This window comes from Ursus maritimus, unplaced genomic scaffold (assembly GCF_017311325.1).
Source record: "Ursus maritimus isolate PB19 unplaced genomic scaffold, ASM1731132v1 scaffold_16, whole genome shotgun sequence".
Classification (NCBI taxonomy): Eukaryota; Metazoa; Chordata; class Mammalia; order Carnivora; family Ursidae; genus Ursus; species Ursus maritimus.
In genome coordinates, this window is record NW_024424008.1 from 60,083,938 (window position 1) to 60,103,800 (window position 19,863).

The 19,863-nt window shown below is 39.1% G+C and overlaps 1 protein-coding gene across 5 annotated transcripts in view; it reads right to left on the reverse strand.

Moving 5' to 3' along the window:
- GRIA4 (glutamate ionotropic receptor AMPA type subunit 4) overlaps nt 1-19,863 on the reverse strand; it is a 355,639-nt gene that overhangs the window by 200,748 nt on the left and 135,028 nt on the right. The gene's annotated exons all lie outside the window — the stretch shown is intronic.

Consider the following 19,863-nt stretch of genomic DNA (forward strand, 5'->3'; position numbering starts at 1 on the left):
AAGACAAACAGAAACCCCTGCCCACATGTCTCCCAACCAGGGAGTCCTGCAAGGCCTCAGTTCTGGTGGAGTTGGTGTCAGGTCTCATTTCACAAGCAGAGCAGAGCACAGCTCGTTAAAACTTGCCACATTCAGGCCAGGCACCAAACACTGTCCACAGCAGGCAAGGAGAGCCTCTGCAGACCACCTGCCCGAAGGACAGAGCAGCCAAACCACAACAGCAGGGGGCAGGCCGCACACACCTGAGACACTCCCTGAAGCTCCAGGCCCTGGGCACTCCAGGACCTCTTCCCCGTAAGGCCATTATTTTCAGGAGCAGGAGACATAACAGGCTTTCGTTACACAGAGAAGAAGGCAGAGACTTAGACAAAATGTCAAGATGGAGGAATTTCTCCCAAATCAGAGAACAAGATAAGGCCTTGGCCAGGGACCTAAGTGAAACAGAAAGAAGTAACATGCCTGATGGAGAATTTAAAGCAACGATCGTAAGGATACTACTCGCTGGGCTTGAGAAATGAGTGGAAGACTTCAGGGAGGCCCTTACTGCAGAGATGAGAATAATACAGAATTAGTCAGAGATGAAGAATGCAATAACTGATCATGGAAACAGGCCTTACTCAAGGAACAGCAGGCTGCAATGTCAGGAACAAATTAGTGACCCAGAAGACAGAGTAATGGAAGATAATGACACTGAACAAAAGAGAAAGAAGAGTTATGGTGGGGTGCCTGTGTGGCTCAGTCAGTTAAGCACCTGCCTTAAGCTTGGATTATGATCTCAGGGTCCGGGGATCAAGTCCCACATCAGGCTCCCTGCTCAGTGAGAGGTCTGCTTCTTCCTCTGCCTCTGCCCCCACCCCCTGCCACACTGTCTCTCTCAAATAAATAAATAAAATCTTTGAAAAAAAAAAAAAGAAAGAATTATGGAACACGAGAATACACTTGGAGAACCCAGTGACTCCATCAAACATCATGATGTTGGTATGATAGGAGTCCCAGAAGAAGAAGAGAAAAGGGGGCAGAAGGTTTATATGAGGAACTAATAGCAGAAAACTTCCCTAATCTGAGGAAGAAAACAGACAAACTAGACTTTTTTGTTCTTATATTGTTTTTAATCCTGCTTTGGTATCAGGGTAATAATGGCCTCATGGAATCTGTAAGATTTTGATAAAGATTGTCATTATTTTTTTTTTTATATGTTTGGTAGAATTCACCAATGAAACCATGTGGTCTTGGGATTTTCTGTACTATGAGATTTCTGATTCCTAATTCACCTTTCATTCTTGTTATTGGTCTAAGATGATTTCGTATTTCTTGGATTCACAATCGAAGCATGGTAACTTGTGCCTTTTTAGGAACTATCTTTTTTTCCCCTAAATTATCTGATTTATTAGTATATAATGGTTTATAGTAATGTTATCACACTCTGTATTTCTGTGGTTATCTGTTGTACTCTTTCCCGTTTCTCATTTTGTTTTGGCTTCTCTCTGTTTTTTCTTATTTAATGTTAGACCACTGCCAATATCGCTTTTTTGTTTTTGTTTTTGTTTTTTTGGAAAAACTGGTCACTACTTTCAATGCTGTTATTGTTTATTCTGGTCTACTTTGTTTATCTGACTTTGTTACTTCTTTCCTCCACTAAATTTCAGCTAAGTTTCTTCTTTTTCTAGTTTCTTGTGCTGTAACGTTAAGTTGTTTATTTGCACTTTTTTCTTAACAAAAGCTTTATAACATGAATTTCACTCTAACTTCTGCTTTTGCTGCATCCCATAGGTTATGGAATATTGTTTTCTTTTGCTTTGAGACATACCTGATTTGCCATTTTATTTTTTAATTGGTCCATTGCTTGTGCAGTAGTGTGTTGTTTAATATTTACTTATTATGCAGGGATTTAATATTTAAAAAGAGGCCATGATAACAGTCCAGCTTAGAGATGCCTTTGATCTACTTTTTATTTGAGTCAGTATGCAAGTTATCAAACAAAATTAAGCCATATACACAGATCTAATTAGGATTTTGGAAATAAGACTAAATTCAAGTTAAAAGTGCTGTTACTACATTGCAGCGGTTCCAAGGTTAATTTCCAAAGTCCTTATCTATTACCTAGTTAACATAAATTGTAAGGTGGGATTGAAACAAACAGAAAACTAAACATGATGTGAGGTAAGTGAAAACTCATTTTATGTAGTTTTACTTCAATTACTACATATATAAATATATATTTTTTACTGTTTATACATATATACGCATATATATACATATATAAATGGTGGACTCTATGTTAATGTTAATATATACATATATATAAACACTAAAAACTTCTAAATGCTTGGGAAATAGTTTTGTTTTATTTTTCCATAGACACATCTGTGCATAAAGGCAAATGAACAGTTGGCATTTTGCATAATCCCTATTTTGATACTTTATGTCAGAGGCTTTGATCAGGCCTATGATTCTAGGGTATCCTCAAGAGAGAGAAATATCATTCTTTAAAAACAAAAGCTTTGGTTCTATTTATCCAGTAACTGAAAGGAACAATTCATCATTATTGCGAAAGATATGAAAACTAAGACTTTGTTAGTTCAGGAATGTAATATACCAGGAGAAAGCACCTATGTTCATGATATTATGGATTTATAACACTATTTCCATGGTACTCATATTCACATTCTTGCGCAGATCTTCAAATCAACTTGACAAATATTTACTGAGTTACTTTTATGAATAATTTTTAAGAGATATTTTTGTATTCTGCAAATTTGGTTTACTTAGCAATGAAAGCATACACAGAACAAACTTAAATATCTTTTTTATGTACGATAATTCTATTGAAGTAATCAATTTTCAATGAAGGTTCTAAGTCAGGGGTTGGCAAGATTCTGTGAAGGGTCAGGTGGTAAGTATTTTAGGCTTTGCAGGCCATACAGTCTCTGTGCAAGTGTACAACTCTGCCCTTGCAGGGTGAAAGCAGCCACAGAGGATGTATAATGAGTGAGTGTGGCTGTGTGTACTTGCAGTAAAAGGCTGTCCACCTGATTCAGTCCACCAGCCATAGTTTGCGGACTCTTCTTCTACAAGTTAGGAATGAAAAGCGTCAAACCTCTGGTATCTGTGCTAACTGGTAAGTTCTAGTGATTATGCATGCCCAACGGCAGTAACTTCAGACTGGGTCCTAACTACACTCCTCAGCTCCATCCATTCCACACTGATTTCCACTAAGCAGCTCATGTTCTCAGCAGTAATTTCTTCAGCAATATGCTGGTCCCAGTGCTCATTCTGATTTGTCTCATGTACATTAATTATCAGCACCTGAACTCTTGCTATTGTTGTTGATACAATTCTACTGCAATTAAAAAAAAAAAGTTATGCTTTTTATTTTACTATTATTTTTTTAAAAATTTTATTTATTTATTTGACAGAGAGAGAGACAGCCAGCAAGAGAGGGAACACAAGCAGGGGGAGTGGGAGAGGGAGAAGCAGGCTCCCAGCGGAGTAGGGAGCCTGATGTGGGGCTCGATCCCAGGACCCTGGAATCACGCCCTGAGCTGAAGGCAGACGCTTAAAGACTGAGCCACCCAGGTGCTCCAAGTTGCGCTTTTTAATTTAAACATCTGTATACACAATTACAGCACTGAACAGGAGTACTGTTCGATGTTGGATCAGAAAAATTTTGACTATTCCACGATCTGTTCTACTTTGCACCCCATGTTAATGTTGATCTGTACTGAATTCAGGTGTATCGTGGCCAATGTGGGATGGTCTCTGAATCCACTTTTGAGGGTTGTACTGCTCTAATGGTCTTCTCCCTCAAAAGGCATATCTTAGACTCTGTATAGTCTAAAGGCTGAGGCACCATTGGTCACACACTTCTTGGGGCTGAACTCCTTGGCTATTAACATCTGGCCCAATAGGGAGTATTGCCTCATTCTGACAACTGTGTGTCTTTTACACTCTCTTGGATCTAGGGGTGCCTGGACGGCAAAGTCGGTTGAACACCTGATTCTTGCTTTTGGCTCAGGTCATGATCTCAGGGTTGTAGGATCGAGCCCCACATCAGGCTCTGCGCTCAGTGGGGAATCTGCTTGGGATTCTCTCTCCCTCTCCTTCTGCCCCTCCCACTCGTGCCCTGTCTCTAAAAATAAATAAATAAATCTTTTAAAAAATAGTCTCTTGGATCTAGTAAGAATAAATCTACCTTGTTCTCATGTTTTTAGATAAGAAACAATAATTTGCAGTCCAGGTGCTAAGACTGCTTCTTAAGAAACTAAGAATTCCCTTTAAATCTTTTTTCCCCTGTTCTTCTTTTAAAAACAACCTGCCTTTCCCCAACTATAGTAACATGAAGGCAACATATGGTTAATATGGAAGAACACAACTCTCTCAAACTTACCTGTAGTTGAACAGCCATTTTCACTGTTTAAAATATGCTAACTCCTTAATACACAATCTATGGTTCCTATCTAAACCAATTTTTTTAGACTTAATGGGCATGTGGACACTGATTCCATATACCATTTATTTCCTAAATAATTGAGTGAAAACAGATAATGTAACACAGATAATACAAAATTCACAAAATGAAGTATTTGAAATGCTTCAGCTAACACACGTTTCAGGTAAAAAATGTACACAGCAATTAACATAAATCATCAAGTTTAATATGAGACTACAGAAAAATAATCTGTTTAGAATATATGAGAGATAAAACGTTAGTTTTAACTTCATACTCTGATCGTCTATTTCTGAATTGGCCTCTTAAGGCTGTGTTTGGGGGCATTTTAAGATATGTTACAAGTGGGGGCACCTGGCTGGTTCAGTAGGTTAAGCATCTGACTCTTGATCTCAGCTCAGGTCTTGATCTCAGGGTCATGAGTTCAAGCCCCACCTTGGGCTCCACTCTGGGCATGGAGCCTACTTAAAAAATAGTATTTTACAAGTAGACAAATTTTCAAGGTGAGTCATAGTTCAAATCTTCCCTAAGTTAGAATTGGAAGAAATGTATCTCTTAAGCATCTTTTTCTAAAATTCCCAAGAAAAGAGCTAACAGATACCCAATGAAGTGAGAAAGAGAGTAATGTGCACTCACCTAATATACACATGACATGGAATCCTCTTGGGCAGAGTAGAGGTAGGAAAAATGTAAAAGGCCCACAGAGCAGTCTCCCTCACAAAATTATTCTCTCCACTTTCCAAATTAAAGCCACAGACTGTTATAAAGATGAATGTTTATGCCGTTTTCCTGCATTACAGGAAGAACACTTGTTTGTTATGCTCTTAATCAGGCATCTATCAAAACAGAATAAAAACCTTAAAATAAACCCTGGAATACACTCAGAGTGTAATCTCCTACAGGATGATAACTACTGTGTTTAGATACTAACATCTGCTGGTGTTATTTCCTTCACTCAGTAGATCTCATCCAGTCTGCCATGGATTAATCTTTCTAGCTACGTTCCAAACTGTCTTAGGAGTTCTGGAAGGTAGTTTAAGTAAACAGACAGTGGCACGAGGCCAACGTGTAACCCTCGTGGACTCTGAAACATGCTCATTACAACCACCGCTGGCCTCTACTTCCCCTCTCCTTGTGCCAAAGGTCTGAGTCACAAAAGACTTCACAGCACCTGCAAAACTTCATGCAAAACTCTTCACTTCCAAGTCTTGGTCTGTGCTGCCTGCTGTACTTGTAGTGCTCTCTTCTCTCTCTCGTTTCTTCTAAAAAACCCCTATTTCTTCACATTCTTTTTGTTCTCCCACAAAGAGTATTAGAATCTTCTACTACTTTCAACCTGACATTTACCCATGCCCTTCTTTTAGTTTGTATTTCTACTCCCTGCTCAATGTAGCACAGCACCATGCCTATACCACATGATGGAACATGATCCCTAAATGCATTTCAACAATTGGTCCTGTGACCGTGACCGCAAATACTTCTCTTTATGCCATTTTGTTCGTTATTCTACAGTCTGTTAGCAGGTAGCATACAGGTAGAGCCAGGCTATAAAAAATGCTCAAAGCAAACGAAAATACCTGTGGCACACCCATATTTCCAAAATAAACAAGTGCAGTACAGGATGGAAATGTGGCCAATGTTGCAATAGATCAGAAGGTTATTCGAGCCATTATCAAATTAGAGACAAAATCACATAGAAAATAACTGTCAGAAAAATTATTACTTTGATTTTAAACAAAAATTTATCAGAGCAGGTCTGGTTCATGTCCTACAGACTTTAAATTACAGTATTTCCCAAAGGAATATGAGTAAGGGCTATCTCGGGAAGCGGTGCGTACTCACGTGCAGTAATGCTGCATTTACCCACACACCTGGACAACTGCTTCCAACACATTAATGCATTTTTAACTTACCCCCGGTTAACCCTATTAAACAACAATACAATGTTCAAAAATTGTATTTTTTAAAAGAAAGAATACATAAATCTGTACATATATTGCAAACTACAGCCCACAGGCCAAATCTGGCCTGCCATCTGCCTTTGTATAGCTTGTAAGGTATGAATGGTTTTTACGTTTTTAAATGTTTGGAAGGAGAGAGGGAAATAAAAATAGGATTTTGTGACACATGAAAATGTGAAATTCAAATTTCAGTGTCCACAGAATTTTATTAGGACACAGGCATGCTCCTTCACTTCTGTATTATCGATGGCTGGTTTTCACTACCACATCAGAGTTGAGTAGTTGTGACAGAAACCATATCGTCTGCAAAGCCTAAAGTGTCCTCTATCTGGCTCTTTACAAAAAGTTTGCTGACCCTCAGTAGAGATCATCCTCCCTCATAATGAATGTAATGTAAACTTTTCCTGGCACGTAGTGTAACACAGTGGCTAAAGGCAAGACTTTGTTGACTAACAGAAGTAGTTGAGTCCTAGCTCTGTTACTGGCTGCTAGGTAACTTCGGGTAAATTAATTAATTCTCTAAATCTAAACTGTCTTGGGAATAAAACAGGATAACAATTCTACTTACCTATTGGGTTTGGGAAGAATTAAATATGCAACACACATAGAAAATTACCCCATGCATAATGACAGTTATGCTGCCAAAAATATATGCCTAAAATGTAGGGACGCAGGAAAGTTGAAAATAAAAACATGGTAAAAGATATACTTGACAAATATGAGCCAAAAGAAAGCTTGGGTAGCTATATAGTGTTCGAAAAACAGACCTCAAGACAAAAAGCATCGTTAAGGAGAGTGAGGTTTATTATATGGTATAAAAAGTTTATGAGGAAAACACTAAATATTCTAAAGAATTTTATAAGAAAATGTGTCACAAATAAAGCAAAAATCTAGAGAAATACAATAAGAAATTGATAAATCTATGACCAAAGTGGGAGATTTACATGTACATCTTTCAATTAGGTCAGAAATTTAGTAAAGACACAGAAGAGTCGAACGACAACATATAATGATTATTTAGAATGCTGGCGGGGCCCCCACCCACCCCAGAAGAAAAAGAAAGTAAATGCTCTTGCTGAGACTGCATGAAATGTTATTAAAATTGAACGTGTACCAGAAAATGAAGAAAGTTCTAAGAAGTTTCAAAGGGCTGGTATCACAGAGAATATACTTCCTGGCAGAACCCATTAAGTTCCTCATGCCAGTGTGTGTTTTGTGTATCTCAACAAACGTACCACAAGGATAAATGAAAAATCTGAATAGCATTCTGAATCAGGAAAGAAATTGAAGCATGGTTGAAAAAGTTCTTCAGACTTCATGCCCAAATATGTTAAGGCATGTTTTATCCAACTTTTGAGTAAATAGCATTTTATAGACTCAACCAGAAAACAAGAAAAACAAAAGTAATATTCTGCAGCATACTCCAAGCCAATAGAACCTTGTCACGAAATTGCACGTCTGATCACACGTAATTACATGTGTAAAATGACATGTATGGTAAAGGGAGGTGGTGTGGTTTTATTTCCCCTCCACCCCTTCTGGCCGACTGGAATGTGGACATGACTGGAACTTCAGGGGCCACTGTGGACCTTAGAGTGAAGCCAGATGTTGAGGCCGATGTACCAACAACAGAAGTCTGACTTCAGGGAGATAAGGAACCTGCCACAGCAGTTATAGTAACAGCTCCGTATCATGTGTGCATCATGCGTACACAGATATTCATACTGATACATATGTACATATATACTGTTCCTTTGTTTTTGTTATTATCTGAAGTCTAAACTCTTCCTGTTGATACACAACCCAAGATGGAAATCAGCTTCCATGGTATTTTCCTTAGAAATATGACATCACACAATATCTTCTGAAGTCATTCTTTCCAAATACACAGAGAAGTCTTCCTGACAAGTATTCGGTAAGTAAAATGTACAATTTCTGGGTCCCTTTGAAGATGTTAAGACACAGAAGTGACACATGTGAGGTCTCGGTTGCAGATCGTTCAGCCCGGCAAGTCCATGGAAGCCGGATTGAAGAGGCTTCCGGTGAAGCTCAGGAAGCAGGCTGGCTGATGCAGGAGAATGAAGGTCTGAGCAGAGGCGCCAGTGCGATCCCCCTCACGTCTGTCTTCCACGCACTTACATGGAGGAGGGGATGCTTCTGGCATATTTCTGTGAGGCACACATTTATCAAAGCTGATGATTTGTTGGCTAGGACTGCATGAGGAAGACCAAGGAGTAAGGAAGCTTCTTCCTTTTCTAGTATGCAAGGCAGAGTACACTTCTAAGGCAGAAATGTATGAAAAGGAGCAAGTTCAGGGGGCAGGTGATAGATTCACTCTTGGAATGTTGAGATGTTAGGTACAATGGGACTTCCAATGGTTACCATGAAAATGAGTCTGGTTCAACAATGAGCACTGAGCTCTATCTAAATACAGTGAAGATGAGACCTTAAGATTCATATTTATGGAGTGTGACTGAACGGCAGGTCCAATCCTTGTTCAGGGAATCTCAATGAGCAAGTCCCTGCTATTACAGACCTCAAAGAGTCTGGTGACAAAAGCACAGAATTAAACAAAGAGAATCCTGTGTTTGATACAAGTAACAAAAAATGCAATAGGAGCACGTGGAAGGGGGTTTATCACTCAAGGGCAGATGCACAGAAAAAACTTCTTGAAAGACATTATGCTCAGACCCGAAGGATGAGTAGTAGGAGTCACACCAGGAAACAGAGATGTGCACTAAATGTTTGAGGCTGAAGCAATGGCATGTGCAGAGCGTCAAGGAGAGCTGAAAGTATAGTGTGCTCAGCATCTTGAAAAGGCCATTTTCAGTGGGGCTGGGTGTTCCAGCAGAAGTGGATGACCCAGCGAGATGGGAGAAGTAATCAAGAGATGGGCTGGGCAGCATTGTTGAAGGAATTTGGACCTTAGATGAATGCAAGTCATCAGATCATCCTAATTAGGAATGTGCTACAGGGAGCTTCGGAGTCAGGTTTACAGAGGCAACATGGCTGAGGACAGAACTGAGGGGGAATGCCAGCATTTTAAGAGAAGTCAGAGTAAGAGAAGTCTATGAAGGAAATGAACTACAAGAAACCACAAATTTATGCTTGTTTGTGTCCTCATCAATTCCGCATTTATACTCAGACATGTCCCCGTAATAAAAAGGTGTATGTCTCATAATACATTAACCAAATATCTTTGATTCGTGATTCACAATAACAAAATGATAAATATTTATTGGAGTTTAAGCATAAACTGTTATGGCATTAGTACAGTAATAATGCTGCTGATAATAATAATAAGTAATACAGCAGCTGTAACATATGCAGTTTGTCGTACGTCAGGAGCCGTGTGAGCACTTTATAAACAACTCATAGCGACCTGGTAGATCGCAGACATCCAGCGATTTTAGGAAACCTACGCAAGGTCAAACATGTAATCAGCGGTGCACTGGGATCTGATTCCAGGTCCCTTTCCGTTGTGCTCCACTATCCTCCATGGACGGCATCTGGGTTACAGGACTGGACTAATGCTGGAACTACTTCTGTTTGGACAGGCAAAGGACTGGCAGAACTGCCACAGCCTCAACTCATATCTAAGGACAGTCTCCATCGTATGACAAAGTAACCTTCTGCTTTCCACAGCCCTGACACCACGTGTTATAATTGGTGTAAACTATAAAGCATATCACCTGAGTGAACCTTACCCCTGAGAAGTTTTGCACTACAAGAATTTAACCTTGATTGTGCATTGTCATTACACACACGTTTGTCCCATTTTCATAAGAGAAGGAACAGTTTGTAGAGACAACATACGTTATCTTGAGGCAATGTGTTCGGTCAGAGCTCGAAAAGAAAGATCTTCCCCCAGATCTTCAGATAAGCAACTTTTTTTTTTTTTTTAATAAAGAAGTTGTCAGAAAATTACAGTTATTTTCAAACTTACTGCTTTAGAAAGGTATGGGTCACTGAAAAGATGGAGACAGTGAGAAACCCTTGCCATTTGTTTTTGGGGGGTAAGAAAACTGCTCAAATATTATATCCACATTCCCTCGATCTAAGGATCCTCAAGGAACATGTCCCTTCCCCGTCCCCCCTCCCACTCCCTCCCCCGGAGTCCGCAGGTCTGACTCAATAACTCAACTGACAGGTTGACTCTACGCTCAGGCCTCTATCATGACAAAATTTTATTTTTCTTTTAAAGATTTTATTTATTTGACAGAGAGAGAGACAGCCAGTGAGAGAGGGAACACAAGCAGGGGGAGTGGGAGAGGAAGAAGCAGGCTCCCAGCGGAGGAGCCTGATGTGGGGCTCGATCCCAGAACCCTGGGATCACGCCCTGATGCTTAACGACTGAGACACCCGGGTGCCCCAATCATGACAAAATTTTCTAAACAAATTTAATATTTCAATAAAAGCATTAATATGGTCACCCATGGGGGAAAAACAGAACTCTGATGGATGCCATACAACTGTTTATAATTTGTTTGAATTTTGAATTTCAATGGGGGGGCACAATCTCACCTTTCCAGTGAGTAGGGCCTCTAAAGGTCTTACCCAGATCTGCTCTCTGCTCTTCCATTCAGATGGAACCCCAACAATGGGAAGCAAATGGGAAAGGAGGAACATCCAGATAGTCAACGATGCATCTAGTGCCTCCCAGCTGACAGCTGAACCGACCCGGCACAAATATTCATAGAAGGCTGCATGTCTACTTGCCCTGCCATTCCACTCAGGCCTCCTTAACCTTTCAAATGAATGTTTGGAAGGCTGCTGACACCACGGAAGCAACCGTAGGCTTCTGTCCTTCTCCAGACTTTCTCCAATCTGTTCACACACTGCTTACTTTCCTGCTCTTTGCTCGGATCCCTTCTCTGACTACCCTCCTTGCAGCTTTACTTCATTGCTCTTTGGTAATCCCCTTGTCTGGCAGTGCAGCTCAATGCATTCTCCTTGTTGGATTTTAGCACACCTTTAGGATATGACTTTCAGCATTTGCCCTCAACCCCTCCATTCTGTAACGAGGGAAAGTGGGAGGTAATGGACATGTGCCTCCCTCTGCCTCCTTTCACCAAGGAAAAGCGACTGGACACATAACCCTCTTTGTGAGAACATCCACTGGTGCTCCTTCATCCATTCACTTGCCCCTTAGTCCACTGCTCCCCTTCCCAACCCACAGTGGAAACAGCCTGTGGAATCTGGGCTAATGAGGGCAGAAAATAAACATTGCAGGTGATACTAAAAGAGATGGTGTGAAGGGAGCAGGGGCTGCTTTGCCGGCTTCTGATTACTTTTTCTCCCTCAACTACAAGTCAGAACCTCCATAGGAAGCTCCATTGTTATTTTTATACAGGTTTTTTTTCTTTGCTCTCCTACTGGCTTGGTTCCAGCAGGAAGGCAGTGATACATTCTTGAAAGATACAGATAAGTGTTGTTCTCCTCCTGGTAGAATGGGTTATCCTCATACTTGGCAACTGGCAACAAGTAAATATTTGGCATTGTCAGCCTGACTAGAAATGTAATGAAAATCAGTAACCAAAAGTATTGGGATGAGCTATAGTCTAAATCCTAATGAGTTCACGATAAACACAGGTAATTGCCTGAGGTTCGTCACAGGATGTTTATAGAAAGGGAATTCACAAAAATTAACAAAACAGGAAACAACAAATGTTGGCCAGGATGTGGAGAAAGGGGATCCCTCTTACACTGTTGGTGGGAATGCAAACTGGTGCAGCCACTCTAGAAAACAGTGCAGAGGTTCCTCAAAAAGTTAAAAATAGAGCTACCCTATGACCCAGCAATTGCACTACTGGGTATTTACCCCAAAGATACAGATGTAGTGAAAAGAAGGAGCACATGCACCCCACTGTTCATAGCAGGATTGTCCACAATAGCCAAACTGTGGAAGGAGCCAGGATGTCCTTCAACAAACGAACGGATAAAGAAGATGTGGTCCATACATACAATGGAATATTACTCAGCCATCAGAAAGGATAAATACCCACCATTTGTACCGAGGTGGATGGAACTGGAGGGGATTATGCTAAGTGAAGTAAGTCAAGCAGACAAAGACAACTATCATATGGTTTCACTCGTATGTGGAACATAAGCAATAGCACGGAGGACCATAGGGGAGGGGAGGGAAATCTAAAGGGTGAGAAATCAGAGAGGGAGACGAACCATGAGAGACTATGGACCCTGGGAAACAAACTGAGGGTTTCGGAGGGTGGGAAGGGGGTAAAAGGGTGATGGGTACTAAGGAGGGCACGTGTTGTGATAAGCACCGGGTGTTATATGCAACTAATGGATCATTGAACACTACATCCAAAATTAATGATACAGTGGCTAACTGAACATAATTAAAAAAAAGGAAATTCCTCTTCATCCTCATGTGGGTTTTAGACTCAAAGGTTTTTCCCCTGGGGTTAGGAAATAAATGGAAAATGGGGCTTAATATATCAAGAATTAAAGATAAATTTTTTATCCCTTCTTGGATAACACCTGGTTACGATCTGAAAGATCCTTACTTCTCCTGAATTCATGCATCAATTATCTCTGTTTTGCTATCGTGTTTCTAATTTTGTTTTTAATAAGAAAAATGGACCATACGCATGTTAAGTGGCACAACTAATGGCAGACGTGTGCGGGTGGAACATTAGCCCGTATGGGAACTGAAGACTGGAAATGGGTGCTTGTAAGCACCACTCCACACTGACTATTCCTCTGAATGGCACCGAGTCCAGCTGACAGGTGCACAGTTACCCCTGAAAATCTTCCCCAACTCACACCTCTCTGAAACGAATTTCAAAGAGGGAGCAGAACCAGGAGTAGTATTTTGGTGTGAACTGAAGTCATTATGCCATATTCCTTGGAGGTATCTGCTTGGTCGTCCCCCTACATTATTTCTGCCTGAGTTTACCAGAAGTCCATGACGGTTAATGACTGACAGAGGGTTGAGGCTCCCAGTTCCCTGGAATCGTGCTGCCTATCCACACTAGGTTCGGAGGGCAGGAAGAGAAGGAAGCAAAGAGTAAAAGAACAACAATATGAGAAGAAATACAGAAGTGGAGTTGAGAACCCAAAGGGAAGACAGGAGAGTTCTCTGGAGCATTTCATTCAGGCTTACTTACTGGGAAGCAATAGAGGTATCATTGGAAGGTATTCCATGACTCTTCACTTGTTCCTATTTCTGTTATTTAGATCTTGACTTTTTGCAAAAGGATTTAAGGTCATTTATAAAGAAAAGGCATGTATGTAGCAAAACCCAAAAAATAGAAATGAAACAGCAAGATCCTTGCCCTCCCATGCAAAGTTGTCTTTCCATCCACCTTCCCTCCTTGCTCTGGCTTCAGCACAGGGGAAGCACATGTACATTATGTAGCCCCCAACACTGTTTCCTAGGTTTTTCAAAGTATGTTATGCTATGTGTAGAATATATTTTTGTAAAAAGAAAAAAAAAGCTAAAAAAACAGGCCAAAAGAAATAAGCCAAAACAAACCAAAGTAAAGTTTTCTACTCTATGCCTTGCCAAATGTATCTCTCCTAGGAACAATTTACATAATGCTATAATACTAATTCAGATACTGAATACAAGATATTCCGCGACCTGTGAAATAATACTGCTAGCTGGAAAGTACTGATGTGATAAAACATTGAACATTAAGCCTTAAAGAGAAGCAGGAAGAAGTAAAACATGGTCAGTGTCAGCCATTGCTTACTCCGGACATGAGATCAAAAGGGCTGACCTTCATACCAGTTCTGTGGAAAACACTGACAGTGATCATTAGAATTTTAAAAATGTTAGGTTTACATCTCTTCAACTCTCCCTTGATCATAAATTCACCTTGTGACCAGTGGTGTTGGAAATGGCCAAAAAGGCATCATAAATATGTACAATTCTGGGCAATAGGCACAAGTAAAAAAATATTTCCCTTTAAAAAGATGTATTTCAAATGGGAAAATAACTACTGCTTATATTACTTAAATTAACGTCTTTTTCACTCAAGGAAAATTACTTCCCTTTAAGTAGATTTGAAAAGATTTTCAAGGTTTTATATTACCAAAAATATAGATTACTTTAAAATGCTATAAATACTTAGCTTAATTATGTCTAAATCAAGAACATTATTTTTCAGGCTTCTCCACATTTTTTCATGATAAGAAAACTGCATTTAATTCAAGGGCTATCCTTATAGGAAGAATTTTTCATTTTGACCAGTCTATGAGCTCTCTGAGACACTAAAATATGGTATCATCAAAAACAAAACAAAACAAAATATGGTATCATTAATAAAATATGAATTACACGATTAGTTATTAAAGCACTAAAATTTTTTGGTACCAGTTGTCAAGGACTTCACTTGATTAATTCATGAGTCCATTTCATGTTTAGAGCATGCTTCTCAGGGGTTACTACACTATACACAAAATGTATAAAGGTAATATGATATAATAATTACTGGTGAAAGACCTATTTCTGGGGGAAAGAAAGATATGTAAATGTATACACAATGCAATGTGAAAATTACTATAAAAAGGATCTGTACAGGGTGTTCTCTAAGTTCTTTTCCTACATGAATCTAGAAAAGATTTAGATGTTTCATTCACAGTGCAATCTGTTATTCCAAATGAGCCTGTTGTTTAGATACACTGTGTTGTCCCGTACGGTAGCCATTAGGCAAATGCGGCTGCTTAAATTAACCAATTAAAACTTAAATTTAAAATTCAGATCCTCAAGTTCATAAGCCACATTTCAAGCACTTAGTAGCCTTAAATTTATCAACTCAAAAATCTTACTGAAGTTTTGTTCTAAGTTAAAATCGTAAAAACATCAAGTTATGTATCAAAGGCAAGCTCCTGGCTGTCACGTGGAATCTTGTGTACTGTTTCCTAATGACTCCATAGCAAGTGAGTTAACTTACTTTCGGTACTGTCCTACTCATCACTGCCTTCTTAATACCTATCAAAGTGCCTGATACAGACAAACTGAACAGTAAATTTTTATTGAATGACAAATGGATAGATTAAATGAATAAATGAATGAACACGTTTGTTTTCTTCTTTGAGAGGCAGTCAAATGAAAAGGAGCAGGGAGTCACCTGGTAAAGAGACTGCTGATGCCACCTCCTATCTTTCTTTTTCTGCCCACTGTTTCCAGGTTAGGAATAGACGGTTTACAATATAAAATATAAAGAAACCTTACAGAAGGGTGAATGGGCCTTCAAGACAATGCACTATAACTTCCCACCTTCTCTGTCTGTATTTCTGTCTCCCTAAGAGATGTGGACAAAAATACTGGTAGGTTCATGCAGCTCCTCAAGAGCAAAACGGAACTTGAACACAGGTCTTATAGAGGAAAGAAAGCATCATTCCGTTTACTGACCATGATTCAACATGAAAACACTACTCTAAGTTATGACAGAGTGAAGCCCTTGCATTTTATGAGATCATTATTATCACTACAAGGATTAAGATTTCAGGAGTATTGAGTGGATCAATGAAATAACATATTCCAAAATAAGAATTTCTGGGGCGCCTGGGTGGCTCAGTTGTTAAGCGTCTGCCTTCGACTCAGGGCGTGATCCCAGAGTCCTGGGATCGAGCCGCACACCAAGCTCCTCCGCTATGGGCCTGCTTCTTCCTCTCCCACTCCCCCTGCTTGTGTTCCCTCTCTCGCTGCCTGTCTCTCTCTCTGTCAAACAAATAAATAAAATCTTTAAAAAAATAAATAAATAAAAATTTAAAAAAAAGAATTTCTGATGCATCAGAAAGCCATATTCTACTCAAGTTTGTGGAGAAATTCAGGGTCATATTAAGGCAGTTACTTACAACATGAAAACAAAAATTTTAAGATTTTATTTATTTATTTGACAGAGAGAGAGACAGCCAATGAGAGAGGGAACACAAGCAGGGGGAGTGGGAGAGGAAGAAGCAGGCTCCCAGCGGAGCAGGGAGCCTGGTGTGGGGCTTGATCCCAGCACCCTGGGATCACATCCTGAGCCAAAGGCAGATGCTTTAACATGAAAAATTTTTAAATAAACAGTTTATGATAACAGAAGATCAGAGAAAAGTACCAAAATGGACTAAACCATCTTATTTCTTTACATTTGGTTTTGTACATTAAAAAAAAATTCTTGTCTTTAATGCTTTAATGTTGATATATTCTCTTTTTTTCTGCATGATGTGAAAATACGGATGACTTAGCCAACTATGTTTATGACAGAAAGTAATCATGTTCACAGCTGAGGTTCATGCCAAAGTTGGTGACAGTGACACATAATCCTAAGCCCAGTATCTTAGAGGAAATAAATTGGTCTTGTGATTCTAAAATTATAAAATAAGCACAACAGTTTCAAAGGGAGAAAAAGTTATTACTGTCTTTTGTGAGTACTTAATTAAGACCCAGAATATCAGGAAGCAGTGTCATGCCATGGTAGGGTGAACCATCTCAACATTCAGAAAAGGCCACACACTTCCATATCTAAAATAAGCCAGTCACACTGATGAAAAATACCGCATAGAAAGGAGAGTCAACACTGTAATAACATGGTATGGTGACAGATGGTGACAACACTTATCATGGCGAGCACTGAGGAATGCACAGAACTGCTGAATCACTATGTGTCGTACACCTGAAATTAATATAACATTGTACATCAAATACACTTCAGTCAAATAAATAAATAAATAGCCATCTTCCTGATATGTTATTTTTTCATTCATGCAATTACCACTTGGTATAGAAGTGTCTGTTTTGAAGATGGCTTGGGTTACTATAATAGAAGGCCATACAAAGGACTAGCTGTTGATCCTGCAGTAACTACTGGAGAGAACTAAGAAATTCAAGAGTCACTGACATCAACTGGTTAAAAACTGGACAGTTACACGGGGCACCTGGGTGGTTCAGCTGGTTAAGCATCCAACTCTTCATTTTGGCTCAGGTCATGACCTCAGAGTCATGGGATTGAGGCCTGCAGCAAGGTCTGCACTCAGCAGGGAGTCTGCTTGAGATTCTCTCTCTCTCCCTCTGCCCCTCCCCCTCTTGAGTGCTCTCTAAATAAATAAATAAAATCCTTAAAAAATATTTTAAAACACAACACAACAAAACAGGACAATTACATTCCAGGGAGACAACAAGGAAAAAGCAGGCTTTGTGCAACAAGCTAGTAAGTAAGTTAAAGATGACAAGATGCCATATTAGAAGAAACAGTGCTTGTACCATGAAGGGTTTAAGCCTTTGGAGGCAGAAGTTTAGCCAAGAAAAAGATACTTTAAATAACGAAGTATGTGTGTTTATACTAGACAGATTCCTGGAAAGAGGTGATGGGAGGTGGCTCAGGGTTGGAGCCCCTGATATGCCATGCAAGAGTGAGGATCCTGGAAATTACCAACGAGTACAAAAGCAAAGCACCAATTTAATCCCTGTTTGGTGGGAAAGCCAACACATAAATGCCTGTAACCTTCTCCTTGCCAGAGACTGACTTACTCAGGCACAGAGGCAAAAAGTAAGGTATAGATCCTACCAATATTTCTGTGAGATCAAGATGTCATGAAATAAGGATCTTCTGCCCAAAGTGGTGAACTGGGCTGTGTCGTTAAGAACTATCTCATCTAGATTCCAGTACATATTTCTTGACATTATGATTCAATTTTTCAACACATTAAGTTAATTTTATTGAAGTGTAATTTTTTTCGCATTTGACATTCATGTTTTACAACTGATAAACCTACACTGGCACATAATTATCACCTATAGTCCATGGTTTACACTAGGCTTCATCCTTGGTTTTGGACATACCATGTGTTTGAGCAAATGTATAATGATGTATCTACCATTACAGTATCATAGTGAACAGTTTCACTGCCTGAAAATCTTCTGTGCTTCATCTATTCATCCCTCCTTTCCCTTAACCTCTGGCAAATACTAATCTTTTTACTATCTCCATAGTTTTGCCTTTTACAGAATGTCATATAGTTGGAATCATACTGCATGTAGCCTTTTCAGATCGGCTTCTTTCACCTAGTAGGAATATGTATTTAAGGTCCCTCCATGTTTTTTATGCATTGATAGCTCATTTCCTTTTAGCTCCAAACAATATTCTACTGTTTGGATGACCCACAGTTTATCCATTCACCTACTGAAGGGCATTTTGTTTGCTTTCTAGTTTTGGCAATTATGAATAAAGGTGCTCTACACATCTATGTGCGGGTTTTTTGTGTGGACATAAGTTTTCAACTCCGGGGAGTAAAATACCAAGGAGTGTGACTGCTGGATCACAGGATGAGAGTGTAGTTTTATAAGGAACTGCCAAATTGTCTTCCAAAGCGGCTGCACCATTTTGCATTCCGCCAACAACGAATGAGAGCTCCTGTTGCTCCACATCCTCGTCATCATTTGCTGCTGTCAGTGATCTGGATTTTGACCATTCTAATAGATACGTAATGGTATCTCATTGTTGTTTTCAGTTGTATTATGATTCAATATTCAGTGTCCTCTTGTTTAAGGATTTTTCCAAAAGTTAGAAATGCACAAAATGATCATTTCTCTATGTAAAATATATTCTCCAGAATGTTTTGGATTATTAGCTATTGGAAAATGTTATCATGAGATATGGGTAGGTTCCATATTTCTAAATGAGAATTACTGCATGCTGCAACCATGCAAAAAATACAGTGATGATATTAAATTTTCTGAATGTGTTACAGAAAGAATGCTAATATAAGCAATGTACTAGGACCACCACTGGTGTGACATCTTATATGATATATGCCATCTCTGAATATAGGAAATTATGCTTTGGACTTTTGAAGGTAATCATATCTTCAAAAGATTTATTTTGCTAGTTTATTGTTTTATATTTATTATCTTACCCATCTTACAGATAGAATTCCATTGAAGGATATTCTTAAAATGTTGCCAGTTTCAACTTTTATTCCAACTTTTAGTCAGAAATCAAAGTCTTTAAGGAAAAAAGATCGAAGACAAAACCCCACAGGAGGTTTCCTGCTGTTTATTTTGGAATATAATGCGTTGCTGCAATTCTAATCACTAAGCTTTAAAAAAAGAACTAAAAAAAAAAAAAAGATTATAGAACTTCTTAAGTTAATTCTCACACTGAAAAGTCAAAGTATCTCAAACATGTACACAAATGAATGGATTGTCAATAATCTAACATTCTTTATTTTGTTTTTCCAATATATGAGATGTATAATATCACTTATTAATCTTCACAGACTGATAAAGTGAAAGGCTGCCATCAAGCAAAAGCCTTAGCGCCAAAGCTGTGCTGCCTTGAGACCATGCTTCAAGTACTCAACATTTTACATTTCAAACACTACATTTGAAATTAATGATGTACTATATGTTGTCTAATTGAATTTAAACTAAAAGAATTCTCAATTCTATGGTTCAACCTGCCTTTTCTTTTTCTTTTTTTAAATAAAATTAGAGATATA